Source organism: Alexandromys fortis, unplaced genomic scaffold (genome assembly GCF_014885135.2).
Source record: "Alexandromys fortis isolate MF-2015 unplaced genomic scaffold, M_Fortis_MF-2015_v1.1 scaffold_1, whole genome shotgun sequence".
Classification (NCBI taxonomy): domain Eukaryota; kingdom Metazoa; phylum Chordata; class Mammalia; order Rodentia; family Cricetidae; genus Alexandromys; species Alexandromys fortis.
This window is the reverse complement of record NW_026067927.1, coordinates 27,488,805-27,506,349: the sequence shown is the minus strand read 5'-3', so window position 1 is coordinate 27,506,349 and position 17,545 is coordinate 27,488,805. Positions and strand designations below refer to the sequence as shown.

Here is a 17,545-nt window from a genome sequence, read left to right as displayed (position 1 = left end):
CCTCTCCCCCTCTCTCTCCCTCTCTCTCTCTCTCTCTCTCTCTCTCTCTCTCTCTCTCTCTCTCTCTTTCACACACACCCACACACCCACACACACACACACACACACACCCTGCACACACACACGCAGAGTTTATAGCAAATGGAAATTAACTCCAGCATTTATATTTTTAGCTTAGTGTGTCGGGAATACTCAAATGCTTGCTCCTCCATGCCCCGCCTTTATAGATTAGATATTTTGGAGGCAGTGGGTCTCTAACACAACGGTCCCTGTCACAACCAGTTTCATTTTGTCTGCACCTTTCACTGTCATTAGTACATTAAAAATGCCATGCCACCATTTTTACTACCATGTAGATTAGATAGGCCTTTGATTACAGGTCATATTCCAATTGAACAGATAGAGGCCTTTGCCTTTGGAGCCCAGCATAGCCACTATTAGGACAAAGACATGATGTTTTCTTTTGTTTATATATGTATGGCTTTGCTTCAAACCGTGTTACCCTACCATTCATAGACCACAATGAGAATTTTAGAGTTGTAAGAGAATTTAAACATGGGTCACTAATGTTCAAATCAACAGCCTTTAAAAGGGGATAGTGGTGTACCTAGGAGACACTGGCCCGTCTCAGTCCACTATTTAAGGGTCTCACTTTACTGGGCTTGTTTGTTAGTGGTTCAAAGCACATACAAAATTAACTGCTAGATTATTTTTAGGTGACTCTTTCATTTTTCCCTTTCTTTGCATGGTTTTTATATATAGAGTTTCAGAAAATAAATAGTGTCTTAAAACACGAGTGGGCTTTTTTTTTTTTTGGCTTTTGCTTTTGTTTTGTTTTAAACCAGAAAGTCTCAGCACTGAAACTGTTTCTGGGTTTATTACTCATGACTCTTGTGCTGAAGCTCCCTCGAAGTCCTATCTCTGTTCAGATATTACTATATTCAATATGTTACTTTCCCACCTCAGCATTTGCTTGCCGGAGTGTTTGAGAGCCAAAGTCTAAAGGCGAAGCTTGTTTGCCTGAAGTGAGGACTCAGTCGCTTCTTTTCCTTTTTCCCTTGGAAATGCACTAAAGACTCCCAGACTCCTAAAAGCAAAGACCGGTAGCCACACACAGTCATCTGTGCTGGACTCTGCACCCTGGGGGGCTCTTCTGCACCCTGCCTCCATTCCCTCCCTATGGCCAGCTCCTCAGTTCCTGTCGGTGTGCAGTTCGCACGGCGAGCTTTGAGAGGTCTGTGGGTGGTGGCTGAGAAGTTGCAGAGCGGGAGGATGGGGCACAGTGTTTGCTTTGGCCATGGCAACTCCGACAGTGAAAGGAGCAAGCCTAGTTTTGGTGGCTCTGCAAATGGCCAGGATTTCGGCCTTATCTCAGGATCCTTGATTGGGCCTGGGTCACGTGATCTTCTAAGTGTGGTTCTTCAAGCCTTCCTCCTACAATCACCTTGTCAGCCAGAGCTGGTAGTGGGTGGGATAGGGGATCCAGAGCCCAGCTCAAGGTGTTCCAGCAGAAGCAGAAAGGCCACAGAAGCAGAACAGGCAGCGTGTTCTTGTATTCTCAGACACACCCCCTGCCATATTTTTCCCAGTCACCCAGGGTTTGAGCATGGTGCCTCAGAAAGCCTCCAAAATTGCCAGTCTCTAGCAGTAGAGCAAATCCCTCAAGCATTTTGTGTGATAATTGCATTATTTGAAAGGTTTTCTCCCCTTTCTTTCTTTCTGGTTTTGAAAAAGCACAAACAGCCTACCACATGCATTTCATAAAATGTCACTGAAAAAGGGAGCAAGATGCAGAGTGAGCCTCTGTAGTTTAATAATAGTTTATTTTGCCACTTGGGATAGCTTTTCCCTTCAACCTAGGTGCCTTTCCTGCTTATCTGAAGCTGTTATTTTATCCCTAACAGATTGCAGATTTTATATTCTAGAGTTCCCTACTAGGGAAGGCACCTCTTTTAATGTTGACAGTTAAAAATCTCTTTGGTTCAGAGAATAACCTATCATGGGTACTGAGGTTTGAAGGTCACTCTATCTAAGGGGCAAAATGACTCTTATTCAGACTCCCCTGGGGCTGGCATTTCATTTTGGGGAAGTCTCCGGAAGTTGGTGAGGGTTTCTGTTAAGAAAAACAAGTGGCCCCTTTCTTATCACCCTCGGGTATCTGCTCTGTAAGCTCACGCATGGTGGTGTGTGGCTGTGTCTCCCTGGGAGTCACAACGTGCCTCTGAACACTCTTACTATGACCTCCAAACAGTATTCAGAGTTCGCTCTGCTGAGTCCAAGGTAAAACCATGAATAAACAAATGGAGGATGGGGGACAAGAGTCCCTCTTGCCCAACTTCAGCTATCTGTGTCCCCGAAACCCACTTGGAACCTGGCTGTGAAGTCAGCTAAGCACGGTTGCTCCTCTTTCAAACCCAGTTGGCTCACATATTGCCAGCCTTAGCATCCCTCTCATCTTTCGTTGCCTCCCATCCGCTGTCCCCCCACCCCCACCCCATCCTCCTTCTTTGGGTGCTAAGGAGACAGGGAAATAATTACTCAATGTGTAAAGCTTTGGTGGTGTGGTCACAGATGCTGAGATTAGCCTGAATTTTGCAACAGTTTACGGCAAGGTTTGCTTGCCTCTTTCTGAGCTGTTTTTGTTGGTTTTTCAAACGTGGTTGAGGAGTGAGTCATAGCCACTTCTGCTGTGGAGCTGCTGAGTCCTAGGACTGAGCAAACCAACAGCAGAAATGAACTTCAGTGGCACATAGTAGGACCTGTCTAGGGACACACCGAACACAGAGAAACAGAAGACAAAATAATACATTTTTTTTCCTGAAAAATAAAAGTCTTTATTTCTAGATATACTATTTGTTGTACAAGTGAATATTTTTTATATTCCTTTCTGAATATAAACATTTCTCTTTCCTGATGCTGGAGTGATTTCTGCCTTTGTTTTTTTTTCTTTTAAAAAATTTTCTTCTTTCTCTTTTTTAGACAAGGTTTTACGTTAACAGCCTAGGCTGGTCTGAACTTTCTATAGTCTCTTACCTAAATCTCCAGAGTGCTGAAACCACAAGTGTGAGCCACCCTGCCCGACTTGGCTGTCTGTTAGAAGGGTAGTCTACTTGAAAAAACATCTTACAGTTACATACAGATTATTTTATACACTTGCACAGACAGAAGACCTGAAATACAAGAATTTCAGAGCCCAAACACATTTAAAATATCCTAATGTTCCAATTTTTATATAGTATTTACATTTGTTCTTTGAGTATTTTGTACATGCACATTATGTATTTTTCTTAGATTCATCCCTAATTCAAACCTCTAACTTAGTAGGTTATGAACCCTAGGGGGTTAGGGTGACCCTTTCACAGGAATTGCATATCAAATATCCTGAACATCAGATATTTGCAATACAACTCATAACAGTTAACAAAATTATAGTTCTGAAGACGCAACAAAGTAATTTTACGGTTGGGGGTCACCACAACAAGAGGAACTGTGTTAAAGGGTCTCAGCATTAGGGAGGTTGAGAACCCCTGCTCTAACTCCTCCCAGGTCCATTTCCCACTGCCTGACCCCTTCTCAATTTCCTATCCTCTTCTGGTTTTAATGGATTAATGTATTTTTTATAGTTTACCTTATCCGATTTGTGCTACCCTTATACTAACGATTGTTGGGCATCCACTGGCACTCGGTTGGTCTCCCAGGGGCCACAGTTACTAAGGACAACTGGATCCTGGTGCCTGGAGATAGGTCTCTGTGATTGAGAGTGTTTGCTGTTCCTTCAGGGGACTCATGTTTCATTCCTAGCACCCACCTCAGGAAAACAAAACTTTCTGTACCTCCAGCTTCAGGGGACCCGAGCCTCTGGCCTCCGGGGGCATATGCAGACAAACACACCTATACATAATTAAAAATAATAAAAATAAATTGGAAAAAAAAGAATATTGACTCTCTTGCCTCTCAGAAGCCATCAACCACCAGTAGCTCCTCACTAGCTCCCCAGTCCCCCAGTGTTAAACTGAAATGGATTGATCTTGTGTAGATCTTAAGTAGGCAGGGACAGCTGAGGTGAGCTTTTTGTGGCAGCTGTCTTGTACGCCCAGAAGACATTGCTTCACTCCTGTCCCACTACAGTCCCTGAGCCTTGTGTCCGGGGATGGTGATAAAGATGTTTCATCTGAGCAACTCCACCGACATTCTCTGCACTCTGACCAATTATGGGTTCTATATTGACTGATACCCACCCACAAAGTAACCTCTTTAAGTCTGGAAACGATGCCAAGTTGTGGTATCTGAGGAGGCTCTAGTTTTGTAGACGAGAAGTCTGAGGCCCAGTGAGGTGAAATGGCAAACCCGACAGCGCACGGGCCCCTCGTCTGGTGGGCTGAGGCTGAACACCAGATCTCTGGATTCCTGATTTAATCTTTCTATATTGGACAGAGCTTCAATTAGGATCTTTTAGAATATTTAGGATTCTTTTAGAGATCAGTTTGAATTGAAAATTGAGTATTTCAGCTTTAGTTTTCCTATGTCTCAAAAAAGCAGTACGTATCCTTAAGCTAAACCCAATTGTCTCCAGCCTGTATCCATCAATGCCGAACAGTCTGTCATGACGGCAAATGTCCATGGCTGTTTAGAGGTTCTGATCCACTTCCTAGACAGGTTTATTTGTGGATGGAAAGTCTAACGCCAAGTTCAATATGATTTGGGAACAACGAAGCATCAGAAGAAGGGGTGAGAGGGTGAGTGTTTGCTACTTAGACTGCACCAAGTCAGTTCCCATCAGCCTCTTCCCATGCTGAGAGCCAGATGCCAGTGAAGCCCGTCTGCAGTAGCACCACTAATGACGGAGTGATGTGTTTAGACATGAAGCATCTTCAGGTGCTGCTCTCCAATCAATAGGAAGCATGGTTAAATTGCCGTGCAGGTGAAAAGTTAACTGCTGAGACCCGGAACACATTGCCATTGCCAAGCTTCTCCCTGCCCAGAGTCCTGTTTCCTCTGTCATCTCTTGCTGTGTCTGTGGAGGGGGTGAGCAGAACAGACACATACATGTTCCTGGTGCTTCCAGTGGTACGAAAGCATTGCTAATGAGAGGTCTGTGCAGAATGGTATGCCAGCGGTCTCGGGAGGGGCCCTTGTTCAGCTCCCGAGGGCAGAGCTTCCTCTAAGTGTACGTGGGTGTGTCTGTTTCTTGAATGGAGCAAAGGGGTGGCATGACTCCAGACTGGTAAAACCCTCTCGGACTCTTTGGTTACCGGGACTTTATTGTTTATTTGTGTTTAGACATGGTAAGGAGACCTAGTCAATGCTATTTAATCTGTATTTGGCTTTGGAGAAATGTTGAGTTTGGAAGGCAGTTATGTTTGGTCCTTTTGGGAAGGCATGTTGGCCCTTTAGTTAGAAAGAATAATACCAAATAATTAAATGTAAAACATTTGAGCAGTGAGCCTTAGTGAGAGTATTGTCCCTTTTATGAGAAATTTGCCAGGAAGAAAATAAACCACAGGCAAACAAAACAATCCTAGATAAAAATTTGAGAAAAGGAAAAATGAAGCAAGCAGCTTCTCTCTCTCTCTCTCTCTCTCTCTCTCTCTTTTTTTATTTTATTTTTTTTTGTATACTGAAGAGAAGAAAAGGAAAGCATGCTGTTATACCTGGACCAACACTGCATTCTAACTTACTGACTTTTTCTTTTTGTTGAGAGTTGAACCTCTGGCTTCACACGTACCAGGCAAGTGTTCTACCACTAACCCCTGTCCTTAGCCCCAACACCACCCTCTACATAGCCTCCTTAGAAATGGATTCAGAGGGAAGAGAAGAAGGCCAGAGAAAGATCTCAGACAAATTCAAGGGCAAAAGCATAAACATCAATTTAAAGGAGTAGAGACAGGGATGAACATGGCGGCGCATACCTGCTATTCTAGCCTTGCATTAGGATCCAGGCTACCCTGGACAATGTAGCAAGACTCCCCCCGCCCACCCCAAAAAAATGGTGGGTGAGAGGTGAGTGAAGAGGGAAATATGATGCACTGTTAACAGTTTTACTTGGACATAGATTTTTGTTCATCTTTAATTCAATGTTTTAATTATATTCTAGGGAGTTATCCAGTTCATAAGCTAAAGCAAAATATTGTCCTGCTGCTGAAATGTACTTAACCCAAACCAATGGGTGTTTAGTTCCACTACTGCAAGATCATGCTGTTGCCAATCTTAAAAACACAGCTCTCGCCTCAAAGGAATAAGAGGAAGTGAATCTGGAGGCAAAGTTGAGTGACCATGGTCAAGGAATACGGATGTAGATTAACCCAATTCTATGTCCCAACAAGATAAAGATTTCATGATTATTTTTTCAAATGGTAAAACAACAAGGAAAGTTATAAACCAAGACTCTTTCCAAAAACACTGGTAGAAACACCAGGCAAGTTAGAAAAGAGCCAGAAGTCTCTGCAGAGGGCCTCACACTCTCTGGTGACTCTCCTTGCTTTTGGGCTAGTGTGGCAGCTAGGGCCTATTCATGTATCCCAGAGGATATATCTAATAGTTGTAGAATATTAGATTGCACAGAGAGATGGTCGATAAATGGCTATTCAGGGGACCAGGATAGTCCCAAATAAGCTGGTTTTGGACTTTCAATACTCCAACCTCTTCGCAATCAGAGAAGTTGTGGCCAACCATGCAGCCCGTGTAGGATCGAATGTTGACACACTGCAGCTTCTTCAGAGGAATTCTGCGTCACACTGTGAACTGTTCTGCTGAGGTGTTTCCTCTTTATGTGATGGAGTTGGGGTGTGGGAGGGCAGTGTGGTGGTCTGCAGGTGTAAACAGACTTTTCCAGGCCCCCCTGAAACAGCTACTGTCAGAAGGGCCAGGTCCCCAAAGCAAGAAAGGGTATTTGAGAAAGAAGAGTTTTTTAAGTGCAGTTTAAAAGATGTCCCCAGTTTTTGTTTTTGTTTGTTTGTTTTTCTTCTTAGCTATCTTTCTTTGGGAACAAGAAGGCAAGCTTTGTCTGCTATGCAGATGAAAAAGACAAAGAAATTCTCTGCCCATCAGAGCGTTATGGCAACAGACCACTGGCTAATAGGTCAGAGAATAAATCTCATTCAAACCTTCATTCCTGAGGCTTTCTCAATGACTAACCACTTTTGTTCTTCTAGAAAACTATTTAGTATTAACTTCTGAATATATTTGGAATTAACTGCTTTCAGAGAGTATCTTTACTAGTTTTTTTTTTTTTTTCCAGTACTGACTGGTGATTGGACCTAGGTCACATGCAAGGCGGACAGACACTCCACCACTCAGTTATACCCCAGGCCTAGATGGATGTGTCGTATTTAGAACCCTAAGACTTATTCTAGTGAGGCCAAGTTTTATGCAGCCTAAACTTATCTGGAGCTCCTGACCCTCCTGCTTCCATCTTCCCCCACACCTCACTACTTAGAATATTTAAATGCAACACATGCTGATAATATTACAAAGAGATTTTTTTTTCTTTAAGCACTCAGCTTTTTTGGACAGAAATAGTTGTAACATTCAGTTTCCCCTTTCCTAAATGGAACAGAACACAGTGCACTCTCTCGTGGACGGCCATTGCTGTCACCATGACACTGGGATGTTGGTGTACTGGAGCCACTCTGTCTCAGAAACTCAACCCTTTTGATGCAGTCACACTTCTGAGACCCACTTTCTTTGCTTGCGGGTTTTAAGGGTCCCTCTGTACCTGCCTGGTGTCTGTAAACACAAAGGAAATCGAGACTGATAACAAAAGCTGCGAAGCCACCACAAAGCTGATCTCTACACATCCATTCTAATGCCTCAGCCTCTTCCCCTCTTCCCATTGTCCGTGGTTTTCATGGCTGTGTTCTGGGGAGCAGAGAGTGGGATTTGAGGAGGACCCTTCCAGGGCTCATTAGGGTACTAGTATAGAAAGTAAGGGCTCTCAGTGTGTTCAGCATTTTTAAATTTAGCAATAACCTGGATAGGCAGCAGAGAAAACAATACAAAGAAATATGCTTTTCTGAATAACCATGCCCAACCAATAAGGCATTTTATGTGTGGGACTTTGGTGTTTACATGGCAAAGAAGAGAGGAAAGTTGTTAGGGAAGTTGGGTTTTCAGGCTCTTCTGATTCCCGAGCTGGGCCTGGGGGTCTAGAGCTGCTCCCACATGCCTGGTGAATTTGCTTGTGGGAGACGGAGCCCTGTGACCCTGGAGAGTCAGTCGCACGTCTCCTCTGCTCTGTTTATCCAGGAAGCAGCAGAGCTGCCGATCTGGGCGAAATGGGTCCTGGTTTGCTGTTGTGGATTGCTTTAGCCAAGGAGTAGGAACTGCCCGGCTTTTATGCACACACACACACACACACACACACGCACGCACACACACACACACACACACACACACACACACACACACACACACACGCACGCACACACACACACACACACACACACACACACACACACACACACACACACACACACACACACGCACGCACACACACACACACACACACACACACACACACACACACACACGCACGCACACACACACACACACACACACACACACACACACACACACACCCCAAACACTCGACTCAAAAGACTGGGGAGAAATGGAGTGATAAATTATACCTCCATGGTTATTAAAAAACATTTCCCCCTCTCCAAATGGCTGATTTATGGATAGGTTCTTTTGAGAAAGATTTGACGTCTGACCTTTGAAACTAAGAAAATAAATCTCATAGAGATTGTATTTTATGGTTAGGTTCCAAAAAAGTCCACATGAATGTCCATCATGATCTTAGGACCATGCCTACTTGATTCTCCATGAAGCCAGGTCACCTATGAGCCACTTCAGCAGGTGTGTGGGGGGGGAGGGTTGCTATGAAGGACGGTCATTGTGGTTGTGAAAAAACATGAGTGGAAGTGGATTGTCATCTGATAAAACAAGAGACACCCACAAAACCCCCGGCGGGACATGAAGTCAGTTGTAAAATTGGTCCCAGAGGACTTGTCTAAGAACGAGGGGGGTAAGCTAACTATAATTAGGGTAAGACTTCACTTGAGGAAAGCTACTCCTTCAATCAGGGCTGTCTCAAAGCTGAAGAAGCTGATCATCTGTTAATGGAAGCGCTGTCACTCAGGACACACAAGAGGGTTGGAAAGAGGCTGGTGCAAGGAACTGAGCTGCACAGAAACATTCTGCTGGGGTGCTCCCTCCTGTTTCTCCTCGCAGTGGCGTGTCCTGATGGGAATTTCTATCCTTCCACATTTTAAACTGAAAAACTCAATATAGAGAGCTGGGGAGGTGGTTTAGGAAAGTAAAACATTCCCTAGAACCCAAAGCCAGACACTGTTACCTGCATTTGTAATCCCTGGGCTCCTGCAGTAGGCTAGGAGGCAGAGGCAGGGGAATCTCCAGAAGCTGGATGACCAGCTAGCCTACTAGTGAACAGGAGATCTGTCTCAAGCAGGTAGAAGGTGAGAACATCCATCCCAGGTCTTCTGACCTCCTATGTTCTTCTGGAAGGATGACTTTAAAAACTAATAAAGATAATTTAATAGCTCTGGAATGGTTTAAACAAAGATAAGTGGAACAAACTTTCCAGCACTAGTAGAGTGGAACTTTTTTATATATTATTGTATTCTTTATCTGCATGTACATAATTCTTCAAACCAGGCACAAAACTCAGTCCACCCAATGTTGTTTTTCTACCCAAGGAGCATAAAGTTAAGGTCTGTTTTTAATTCTTTCAAGTCTCAGTGATAAGGTACTCAGTGATGTATTTAGATTATTCCTTGTTCAAAATTGGAAATGCATTATCAGCATAAGAAATAGTTCTTATTCAAAGTCTGCTTGCATCTTTACATATTGTTTCTACTTTTTATTGGCATATATTAGCTGTACTAAATTGTGACTCTCCTATTTCCATGGGTGTCTATTATGTGCTTTGCTCATAACCGGCCCTCATTCCCTCTCTTACCCTCTCTCCCACTCCCTGATTCTTAGGTTTTTTCATTAGCCTGCCCCCTTTAAAAATACTGTATTTCTTACTCTTTGAAAATCGTGTATGGGTATACACTGTATTTCCATCGTGTTCAGGTCCACCCTGCAACTCCTCCTGGACCCATCCCCCAATGTCATATTCTCTGTCTCTGTCTCTGTCTGTCTCTCTCCTCTTACCTTTGTTTCTTCTCTGTGGCTCACCTGCCTGCACCACAGCAAGTCCGTGGAGCTCAGAGCTCGCCAGGTCTCTCATAGCACGTCCCCCCCTTAATAACCTGTTAAGTCCACTTATTGTTGCCTGTACTCAGATAGGTGCGGGACCACACACTGGAGCAAGGTTCACGTACCAGACACCACGCTGTTAAGGAAGACCGGCTAGCCCCACAGCCCTCACCGCTACAGCTGCCATTAGTTCCTCACTAGGGACAGCTGCTGGTGACTCACGCTAATGCTGACTGCCTCGATCGTGTACAGGCGACCACAGCGACGGTGAATTCATGAGCATATCGGTCTTTTTATGTTCAAAGGACACTACTTTTCCCAGGTTCTCCCTGATCTCTGGCTCATACAGTCTTTCCCTCCCATCTTCCAAGATGTTTCCTAACCCTTGAAGAGGCGGAGGAACGACAAATCTGTCCCGTTTACGGCTGAGCGCTCGCTGTCTATACTTTCATGGTCCTCTCTCTCTAGACTCTGTATACAAGATGAAACAGGCAGTATCTGCCTTCTGGCATCCGTCTTTCTTCTATGGGCACGTTGCATTATTTAACATTTCCATCCCTTCAGTGTTTTGACTTAACTATTTCCCCATGAGAGTGGTCTTTAAGGATTGCGCAGGGCAAACTTTTTGACTTATGTAATTAGCGGTTTGGATTCCCGCGTCTCCCTGCTCTAGGGTTACTTAACTCTGACAAAGGTGATTGGGGAGAGGGTAGTCTGTGACTTCCTCCTCCTACTTGTCCTAGGTCATGCGTTCTCCAAGAATTTCAGTATAAATTAAATACACTTCTTCACAAACTAGGCTGAACATTAATTTAATATTTCCCTGAAGGTACTTGAGAGTCTCAGAGTGTTTGAGGTCATGGTGCACAACAATTATCTTCTCGTGGTGGGTGTTGTGCAGGAGGAAGGAATTAACACTGTTCTGTTTGATGGAGTCCTGAGTGACTGGACACTTGTTCTCTTATTAAACGGAGTCCAGTGGGGGCCGAGGCTCCAGGTTAAGTCGTCATACAGGAGTGAGCGGAATGCAGGAAACTTCTTTGGCTTCAAGAGGCTGATGATGGCTCATGTGTCGGCCACACCACGTGCCCCTTTGTACGCTGGGGAGCTCTTTCACACACATCGTGTCTTCTTAATCCTTTCCTAGAAAGGCGGTGAAGCAGAAAACCGAGTCACTCGCCTAACTCACGAGCCATAAGTGACAGACACCACAGAGCTGCAATGGGATGGGCTTTTGCTTGCCTTGCATTATAAAATTTATCAATGCACCTCGTGTTCTCTGGGCTATAGACTTAACGGGCTCTGTCCTCACAGCTACTCTCTGAGTGGGGCATTTTCAGTTCTTGTGACTTTGTATTTAGGAATGAGGACACTGAGGTACAGAAGTTAAGGCATACCCTAGTGAGTGGGAAAGCTAAAATATGAGCCCAGGGCCTCAGAACTCCAAACCTGCATTCTTGACCAAGGAGCCCAGGGCTCTGAGCACACACATACAAGTTAAGTTAATTGAGAAAGATGTGTCTGTATGCTGCTTCCGGTCTACAAAGATCTTTCTGCCCGTGATCATTTTGTCTGAGATATGGAACTTAGATTTTTCTATTTGAGATCTTAGACCCATTTATTACTCATCCCCCGAGCCTCAGTTTCCAGATTTCAAATATGACAATGTAGAATAGCTAATGTTCTCTTTCCTTCATTTCTTTCTTTTTATGTTTTATTTTATTTTTTTTTTCGAGACAGGATTTCTCTGTGTAACAGCCTTAGCTGTCCTGGAACTGTCTTGTAGACTAGGCTGGCCTCAAACTCAGAGATCCGCCTACCTCTGCCTCCTGAGTGCTGGGATTAAAGGCGTGTGCCACCACCGCCCAGAGATATCTAACGTTCTTGTGAGAACACGGTGGGACCCACATCAGGCTTCTAATATAACACTGTATCCTTAGCTTCTAGTTTTGAAAGAAGTTGCTATCATTACTGTTTGTATTGTTATCATACATTCATAGTGAGCCATACTACTGGAAAACTTCCCAACAATTAGGTATTTGCACCCTTTTAATGAATGTGTTACCACATTAAGTAGGTCATTCAAAAGTGCCATCTTCTCATGGGTCCTCCTCACACAGTCGAAGGGCTTGATGCTTCAAAATGGGAAAGACTTATTAATTACATTTTCGAAATCATTAATCCTCCCTATACTCAATTGATCCCAAGATTTTCATCTCATTAAGCAGTTATCAAGTTATATGTGACCTGAGACCAGTCATCCGAGCCTAGGGTATAAGTTTCATAATACTTATTTCTGCCTTTCTCCATGGTTGTGAGACTCAGATGGAGGTCCTTCTGCTTATGCAGCAAGCGCCACACCAACCAAGTCATCTCCTCACCCTCTGTTGCTTCTCCAGGATGTCTGCACAGAGTCTTCATCACCCTTAAAGACATTTCCTTGACGTCGTGCCTCGGGCTGCACATTCCTTATAAACCCGGAACCCGCTTAGTCTCGTCAATGGTTCCTGCTTGGTGGATGACATAGTTCGTAACTCCTTTGGATATTTTACATGTTCACGTGGCTTGCAGTTTTGTAAATAGAAAAGAGCTATTATATTTTAGGTAGGTCCTTCTTTATTTTTGCCGTATAGAAAAGTACACTGTATTGTGTATATGCATTTCATTTTTTGTAAATTTAAAAATTACATTTGTGTATGCATTCGTGGGTGGAGTCAGAGAGCAATTTGGTGGAGTCAGATGTCTTCTACCATGAGGGCCCTGAAGGCTACACTCCAGGCTGCCGTGGACCCCCTGAGCCATCCTGTCCAATGCAGGACATGCATATTTAAGCTATGAAAATTTCTTATCATTCCTCACAGAACTTGCCTTCACTAACTCAGTACCATCTACCAGGTTATTCCAGGGTTAGAGGACTATAGTAGCAAGGAAGCCAAGTCCCCTGGGGGAAGGGACGCTGCCAGTGTCATAGGGTTGCATTAACCAGAAGAGGAAATGATGGTTTGGGACCTGGCTGTAAGGTGGTCTTCCTTGGAATGAATTTCTGGGATGGAATTCCAAGAGGAAACCATCCTTGCTAGTACAGGACTCATGGAAGTCACGTTGTGTTACGTCATACATTTCAAAGCCAGGTGGGCGGGCAGGCGATTTAACTCCTGGCCGAACAGTTGGCTAGCATGGGTGAGACTCTGGGATCAAGACTGAGCACAGCAAAGCAAATAACGAAAAATAAGTAGGTAGCTAAAGAAATGGAATCGAAAGCCCAGGAGAGACTGCCAACGCCATTTGATGTTTCTTGACTCTCTTTTTCTCGCCCCCTTTTCTTTGATCTCATTTTCAGTTTCCAGAATTCAGTCAGTATTTCCCGATCCTTTTCTAGAATGATCTAAGGACAATAGGGCACAGAGTGTATTTGAAATACGCCCACATGATTTCTGAAAGGCCTCAGAGGAGAGCACATACCCAGCTGGTTGGCAGATCGCACGTTGGGGACAGTGACTATATTGTGGTGGGTGACTAGCCATGACTTGACAAGCCATTCTCCATCCATTTTCTCAGAATTAGTCAAAGAAGCTCAAGTAGAGCTTCACAAGGTTGCTACCAGGTCTAAGGGTCTCTGATTCACATACTCCTGAAAACTTGAGTGTGGGCTCTTTTGGTTTTGATAAATAGAAATATGTTTGCCAGGAAGCCTGAAGTTGTATTTTCTAACTGTCCTCTCCCCTTGGGTCAGGACGCACTCTCAGTGTGCAAGGAACTCTAACACTATAGCTGCTCCAAGCCTTCCATGAGGTGAATGGCCTGGGAAGAAAGGGAGACCACTGCGTGGGGGCTGTGTGAGCTTTGGGAGAACTTTGACATTAGCTCCTTTGGCACATGAATACCTGGCTCATGCATATCTAGTTTCTAAATGGGGCCACGTGGACTAGAGAAGGCCAGGCTGCTGCAGAAGCACACATGAAGACCCTCAGTCGCCCTCAGAACAACAGTCCTCTTCCAGAGTTTACCAGTCAGAGCTCAAACAATATTGAATGGGGAAAAAAAAAAAAACAAAAACAAAATAGAAAACCCCCATCTCCTTAATGGCCCCTTGGGGTTGCAGAATATTTTGGCTTGTTTGTTCATGGGTTTGATCTCTGTTTCCTATAGTAGGTAAAATACTAAAGAAAAAAACTGGGTGAAGTGTTATGTAAAAAACAAAAACAAGAACCAAAAAAAAAAAAAAAAAAAAACAGAAAAAGACAAAAAAAATAGCAAAGCAAAAACAACCAACAAAAAACAAAAACAAAGTTGTTTGTTCACTAAGTCCATCTTGGTTTGACTGACATTTCTAGTAGGGGGATGTGTTTTTGAGATCACTCAAACCGCTTGATGACTATAACTTATTAGTAACCATGGTTTATAAAAACAACATTGCTAAGAGAATAGACTTTTATGTTCTCACTATCAACAACTAGTACATGGGATAATGGATAAGTCAACTAGCTTGGCACAATTATCGCACAGTGTGTGTGTATTAGTATCTCAATGCATTCCATTATAGCCATAAGTAAATACTGTTTTCATTTGTCAATTAAAAGCAATCATTTAGATTAAAAAGCCCACTGTCAGGTGGATGAGGATCTGTGCCCTAAATTTGCTTGCCTTATGACTCTGGAAGATTCAGACATCTAGTTCTCATACATGTATTTCTCATACATGTAGTTCTTAAACACACAGTTCTTATACATTATAGTTCTCATACATGTAAACTCATCAGTATCAGTTCAGACTTGAAGAGTGTTGTCTTGGTCTAGGATTCACCAGACAAAAAATTCCAGCTGCAGATGGGAATGGGAATAGGAAATGTGTCTCTCCCCCCCCCCCCACCCCGGAGACAGGGTTTTTCTGAGTAGCTTTGAAGCCTGTCCTGGCACTAGCTCTGTAGACCAGGCTAGCCTCGAACTTAGAGATCTGCCTGCCTCTGTCTCCTGAGTGCTAGGATTAAAGGTGTGCTCCACCACAGCATGGCAGGAAATGTGTCTTAATATGCATGTGTGCACACAGCATGCACACATACATAAACACTGTTCTGTATATGTGAATATACTGTATATATACATGCACCTACACACCTTACACACAGATACAAAACACTGATGTTATAAATACACACACATGTATATTTCACATACATACATATAGAACCTACCCCGTGCATACATATATGTAATATAGGTATTACCTACCTAACACATATATACAATATTCATATTCAGAGCACAGATATATACATAATATACAGAAGGAAAAGTGCAGTCCAAGTACATGTATACCTATACACATTTAGGCTTAGACATTATTAGTGAGCTGATCTAACAGCTTTTTGTGGTTGCTAAGGGATGTGATAGGCAGAAATCTCTGGAAACTAACTTGATTTTTCATAGTGGTTCATTAGCAGTGTTAGAATGCTCTTGAGTTTTAGGTGGCCCTGATAGAAATGTAAGTAGGAAAAAGGCAGGCCAGATGTCATCCAGAATTCCCTGTGGAAAAGGAAGAATTCCCAGCCTCATTGTTACCTTTCTATCATTTACAAAGTTGTGTTGAGCCATATCTGTGTGAGCCACAAACTGTGGAAAGCTGTCCAACTGCGCTGAACTCACAGGCCCACAGTTTTGTGAACCACTGGGCTGGAGACCCTCAGCTAGGAGCCTTGAACTATGGAACTGAGTGCAACTTTTTCGTATTTCCCTCCTATGACCTCAGAGCTCTCAGAAATCTTCTTTATTTCTTGGTAGGGAGTGTGTGCAATCATCGCAGGAGGTAGACCCCAAGATCAACATTGCAGCAATCCTTCGCTGCCTGCTTAGGGAGAAAACGTCTAAGGAAAGCCTAGCTGGCATCTCTCGGAGCTCTGAAAGTTTATCAGATGGCTCATCGGCCATACCTAGCGCCAGTTCACCTTTTAACTGTGGGTGCCCACTATTTACAGTGCATGCAAGTGCTCAAAACTTGACCATGCCCTAAATAGTCAATGCCTGAAGTAACCCCACCGTTCTAGGTACTTCAAGAATTCACTGATACATAATCCCAGAAGCTCTTTCCACGTGTTCAGTGACTGCTTCCTACCTTGTCCTGGGACAGAACTCTGGTGCTGTTAAAACGGCCTTAGGAGACTGTGATGTCTGTAGCTAGCCTTCCATTTGATGAGGATTTCTGCTGTGTGTATGTGTGTGCATGGGGGTGTGGTGGTTGCCAAGACAACAGGAATGATTTCACAGAGCTTTGGAGAACTTCTGTAAGGAATACTTAGATATGCTAAAGGGTCACAGAAGCCACTTAGGTATTAAATATAAACTCATAGATTAATAATCTACGTATTTTTATCTTGATTTTTTATGGTGCTTGTGAGAGTGTGTGTGTACACACATGCATGTGTACATGTATGAGTCTGTTTGCATCTCTCTGTGTGTATGTGTGCATATGTTCATGCTTGCATGCTTTTTTATTTCAGGCTACATGTAGGGAAATGCTGATTCATAGTATCATAGACTTCTACTTTTCTTGGGAATTCTCAGTTTATCTCTAAGGTAATTTTTTATAGCCACCTTGAATTTGGTGTCTCTACATAAATCTTGATGTGTTCCTCTTATACACATGTGTTGCTTTATTTCATTCTCATAAATGTCAGACTTGTCCTAATAAATTCAAAGAAATGTCAGTAATGGCATAGAACTCTCCAACGCTTTTTTTTTTTCCTGGTTCTTTATACATTGAAATTTTCAGCGATAAGTTCTAGTACAAAGGCACTAAAAGATGCTCAGGTTGTTCAGAGAACATTCAGATTATCATGCTATCATTGGACCACCTGTGTAATTAGAGGCAGGACCTTGGGAAAATTCTCTCCTTACGAAAATAGCAAGTTGAAGGGGTGGAGGAGAGATGGCTGAATGGGTACAGTGCTTGCTCTATAAGCCCGAGGACCAGAGTTCTGACCCCCAAAACCTACACAAATGCCTGGTGAGTGGGGGAGCCTGCAGGTAATTCCAGAGTTTAGAAAACAGAGAAGGGACCCCTGGAGTGAGCTGGCTAGACAGATTAGAAGCATACAAGCTCAGGCTTCATCTGCGAGACCTTAGCTCAAGAAAGAAGGCAGAGAGCAACTTAGGATGACTCCCGATGTCAAGTCTCCACAGGCATGCCCGCTGGCACACACACTTGCACCTACACATATCGGAGATCCTCCACCTGCGTGCACACTCATGCTCTCTCTCTCTCTCTCTCTCTCTCTCTCTCTCTCTCTCTCTCTCTCTCACACACACACACACACACACACACACAC

The 17,545-nt window shown here is 43.6% G+C and overlaps 1 protein-coding gene across 9 annotated transcripts in view; it reads left to right on the top strand.

Moving 5' to 3' along the window:
• Atxn1 (ataxin 1) overlaps window positions 1-17,545 on the top strand; it is a 380,257-nt gene that overhangs the window by 57,588 nt on the left and 305,124 nt on the right. Inside the window, exon 1 of one of the 9 annotated variants that reach the window (XM_050144034.1) lies at window positions 12,316-12,828. The exons of the other annotated variants lie outside the window; for them this stretch is intronic. The gene's annotated coding sequence lies outside the window, so the exon portion shown is untranslated. Of the gene's footprint in view, window positions 1-12,315; window positions 12,829-17,545 lie in introns of those variants that run through there. 9 annotated transcript variants of the gene reach the window in all.